Source organism: Anastrepha obliqua, unplaced genomic scaffold (assembly GCF_027943255.1).
Source record: "Anastrepha obliqua isolate idAnaObli1 unplaced genomic scaffold, idAnaObli1_1.0 ptg000252l, whole genome shotgun sequence".
Taxonomy (NCBI): Eukaryota; Metazoa; Arthropoda; class Insecta; order Diptera; family Tephritidae; genus Anastrepha; species Anastrepha obliqua.
The window spans coordinates 1-5,000 of NW_026562293.1; the positions used below are offsets into that span (position 1 = coordinate 1).

Sequence of the window (5,000 nt, forward strand, 5' to 3'; positions counted from 1 at the left end):
CGAATCATAACTATATGAAACTCGAATTTAAGCCATATTAAACTGGTAATATTGTGATTTTATGCCTGGTTTTCCATACGTTAGTTTAAATAGAAAAAATTTTCGAATATATATACATATATGAAGAATCTATATTCTAATACTAACATGTTATGGAATATAACCTTGGCATATTGGCACTAAAATATATAATAAAGACATTTCAAATCAAACTGAAATGTATTGAAATGAATTTTTCCCATACATTTTTGACAATGTGAGGTGTGCATGGCAAAAAACACTCACGGTGAAGGCATGTGAAATAATATGAAAATATCAAAAGTTAACTAACCAATGATATTGAAGCATATAAATCGAATCATAACTATATGAAACTCGAATTTAAGCCATATTAAACTGGTAATATTGTGATTTTATGCCTGGTTTTCCATACGTTAGTTTAAATAGAAAAAATTTTCGAATATATATACATATATGAAGAATCTATATTCTAATACTAACATGTTATGGAATATAACCTTGGCATATTGGCACTAAAATATATAATAAAGACATTTCAAATCAAACTGAAATGTATTGAAATGAATTTTTCCCATACATTTTTGACAATGTGAGGTGTGCATGGCAAAAAACACTCACGGTGAAGGCATGTGATATAATATGAAAATATCAAAAGTTAACTAACCAATGATATTGAAACATATAAATCGAATCATAACTATATGAAACTCGAATTTGAGCCATATTAAACTGGTAATATTGTGATTTTATGCCTGGTTTTCCATACGTTAGTTTAAATAGAAAAAAATTCTCGAATATATATACATATATGAAGAATCTATATTCTATACTAACATTTTATGGAATATAACCTTGGCATATTGCCATTAAAATATATAATAAAGACATTTCAAATCAAACTGAAATGTATTGAAATGAATTTTTCCCATACATTTTTGACAATGTGAGGTGTGCATGGCAAAAAACACTCACGGTGAAGGCATGTGATATAATATGAAAATATCAAAAGTTAACTAACCAATGATATTGAAGCATATAAATCGAATCATAACTATATGAAACTCGAATTTGAGCCATATTAAACTGGTAATATTGTGATTTTATGCCTGGTTTTCCATACGTTAGTTTAAATAGAGAGTTATGGAATATAACCTTGGCATATTGGCACTAAAATATATAATAAAGACATTTCAAATCAAACTGAAATGTATTGAAATGAATTTTTCCCATACATTTTTGACAATGTGAGGTGTGCATGGCAAAAAACACTCACGGTGAAGGCATGTGATATAATATGAAAATATCAAAAGTTAACTAACCAATGATATTGAAGCATATAAATCGAATCATAACTATATGAAACTCGAATTTGAGCCATATTAAACTGGTAATATTATGATCCATACGTTAGTTTAAATAGAAAAAATTTTCGAATATATATACATATATGAAGAATCTATATTCTATACTAACATGTTATGGCATATTGGTGTTATTGTATTTTATTCCTGGTTTTCTATAGTTAGTTTAAATAGAAATAAATTTTTGAATTCAAAATTTTATATTCTATACTAGGCATTACATAGAAATTATCCTCAACTGTTTGTTTCTTGTATAAATACAGGAAAATTAAACAGATGATGAAGAGAAAAAAATAAGAAAAACAAAAATTTATAAGAAAAAATTAAATTTTAAACAAAGGAAAAAGAGGAGAAAATTTTTTCAATCATATATATTTATGATTAAAAAAATAGAATTATGAAATTATTAATTTCAATTCAAAGAGAAAAAATTATGTAATATATGAAATTATTACATTAAAAATGCATTTGAAAAAAAAGTAAAATGTTATTAAGAATGATAAATTATTTGAAAATTGGCAAATATTAAGAAGAAATATCGTTCTTATATTTTTATATAAAATATATAATATAGAGAACGAAAATTCTTTTTCATAAAAAAAACGGTTTTTGAATTTTGATAAGAAAAGCTAAAGGGGGGTCGCCCCCTTTACTTTTTATATACACCGTAATTTATGAAATTTTCAAATATGAAAAAACAAAGAAAAAATATATAAATACAAATATTATTCTGGTTGATCCTGCCAGTAGTTATATGCTTGTCTCAAAGATTAAGCCATGCATGTCTAAGTACAAACAAATTAAAAGTGAAAACCGCAAAAGGCTCATTATATCAGTTATGGTTCCATAGATCGTTAACAGTTACTTGGATAACTGTGGTAATTCTAGAGCTAATACATGCAATATAAACACGGACCTTATGGAACGTGTGCTTTTATTAGACTAAAACCAAGCGATCATTTGATCGTTAAATTGGTTGAACTCTAGATAACTTGCAGATCGTATGGTCCCCGTACCGACGACAGATCTTTCAAATGTCTGCCCCTATCAACTTTTGATGGTAGTATCTAGGACTACCATGGTTGCAACGGGTAACGGGGAATCAGGGTTCGATTCCGGAGAGGGAGCCTGAGAAACGGCTACCACATCTAAGGAAGGCAGCAGGCGCGTAAATTACCCACTCCCAGTTCGGGGAGGTAGTGACGAAAAATAACAATACAGGACTCATATCCGAGGCCCTGTAATTGGAATGAGTACACTTTAAATCCTTTAACAAGGACCTATTGGAGGGCAAGTCTGGGTGCCAGCAGCCGCGGTAATTCCAGCTCCAATAGCGTATATTAAAGTTGTTGCGGTTAAAACGTTCGTAGTTGAATTTGTGCTTCATACGGGTAGTACAACTATATATTGTGGTATGTACATTACCTTATGTATGTAAGCGTATTACCGGTGGAGTTCTTATATATAATTAATACAATGTATTTTTTATATATTCCTCCTATTTAAACCTACTTCAGTGCTCTTCATCGAGTGTTGTTGTGGGCCGGTACAATTACTTTGAACAAATTAGAGTGCTTAAAGCAGGCTCCAAATGCCTGAATATTTTGTGCATGGAATAATGAAATAAGACCTCTGTTCTACTTTCATTGGTTTTTAGATCAAGAGGTAATGATTAATAGAAGCAGTTTGGGGGCATTAGTATTACGACGCGAGAGGTGAAATTCTTGGACCGTCGTAAGACTAACTTAAGCGAAAGCATTTGCCAAAGATGTTTTCATTAATCAAGACGAAAGTTAGAGGTTCGAAGGCGATCAGATACCGCCCTAGTTCTAACCATAAACGATGCCAGCTAGCAATTGGGTGTAGCTACTACTATGGCTCTCTCAGTCGCTTCCCGGGAAACCAAAGCTTTTGGGCTCCGGGGGAAGTATGGTTGCAAAGCTGAAACTTAAAGGAATTGACGGAAGGGCACCACCAGGAGTGGAGCCTGCGGCTTAATTTGACTCAACACGGGAAAACTTACCAGGTCCGAACATAAGCGTGTAAGACAGATTGATAGCTCTTTCTCGAATCTATGGGTGGTGGTGCATGGCCGTTCTTAGTTCGTGGAGTGATTTGTCTGGTTAATTCCGATAACGAACGAGACTCAAATATATTAAATAGATGCTTTCAGGATTATGATGTTGAAACTTATATAGCCTTCTTTCATGCGTACATCTTGAATGTACAAGTGTTTGAATGTGTTTATATAAGTGGAGTCGTACCTGTTGGTTTGTCCCATTATAAGGACACTAGCTTCTTAAATGGACAAATTGCGTCTAGCAGTAACGAGATTGAGCAATAACAGGTCTGTGATGCCCTTAGATGTCCTGGGCTGCACGCGCGCTACAATGAAAGTATCAACGTGTATTTCCTAGACCGAGAGGTCCGGGTAAACCGCTGAACCACTTTCATGCTTGGGATTGTGAACTGAAACTGTTCACATGAACTTGGAATTCCCAGTAAGTGCGAGTTATTAACTCGCATTGATTAAGTCCCTGCCCTTTGTACATACCGCCCGTCGCTACTACCGATTGAATTATTTAGTGAGGTCTCTCCGGACGTGATCACTGTGACGCCTCGTGTGTCACGGTTGTTTCGCAAAAGTTGACCGAACTTGATTATTTAGAGGAAGTAAAAGTCGTAACAAGGTTTCCGTAGGTGAACCTGCGGAAGGATCATTATTGTGTTCCATATCCGTAAGAAAAACAAACAAACAAACAAACAAACAGACAAGCAAACAAACGAACAAAAAGAAAAAAAAAAAAAAAAAAAAAAGAAAAAAAAAAAAAAATTTATATAATTATTTTGAATCCATAATTCTTTTTATTCTTTTTCATTCAATTTGTGATCCATCAATTATATCATATTAAATATAATATATGATGGTACATTTTGTAATGTTTTTTCTTATTTTTTTCTTTTAAAAACCTTTAAACATGAAAATAAAAAGTTGTACTTATTATTCATTTGATTGAATGATAAGTTAATTTGTTCACAATAACAAAAGTGGTATATATTTATTATATTATTATATATACATAAAATGATTAAAAAAATACAAAATAATTGAATCATAATAAATACCACCACTGTATTATTGTTGAACTAAGACATTCGCAACTTAATAAAAATGTTTAGAGTTAAATATATTTGATATATATTATTGAAAGAAAATCAATTTATATATTATTAATATTATTTAATTTTACTCTTTCAATTAATATATGCAAAAAAAAATTGACATTTGTTATAAATAAAAATAAATAAAAAAATACTCTAAGCGGTGGATCACTTGGCTCATGGGTCGATGAAGAACGCAGCAAACTGTGCGTCATCGTGTGAACTGCAGGACACATGAACATCGACATTTTGAACGCATATCGCAGTCCATGCTGTTATGTACATTAAATTCAATTTTAAAGTACTGCTTGGACTACATATGGTTGAGGGTTGTAAGACTATGCTAAATAAGTTGCTTATTCTTTTATAAAAATAATTGAATTTAAGCAAATGTGTATATTATTGGATTTTAAATAATTCATAATATTAATAGCAAAAAAAATAAAGATATATAAT

The 5,000-nt window shown here is 31.2% G+C and overlaps 1 non-coding gene and 1 pseudogene across 1 annotated transcript; both read left to right on the top strand.

Moving 5' to 3' along the window:
- Positions 1-2,109: 2,109 nt before the first annotated feature.
- Positions 2,110-4,105, top strand: LOC129252533 (small subunit ribosomal RNA). Its single transcript, XR_008583493.1, has one exon. It is a non-coding gene; the product is annotated as a small subunit ribosomal RNA (ribosomal RNA).
- Positions 4,106-4,696: 591 nt separating this feature from the next.
- Positions 4,697-4,877, top strand: LOC129252530 (5.8S ribosomal RNA; annotated as a pseudogene).
- Positions 4,878-5,000: the final 123 nt, after the last annotated feature.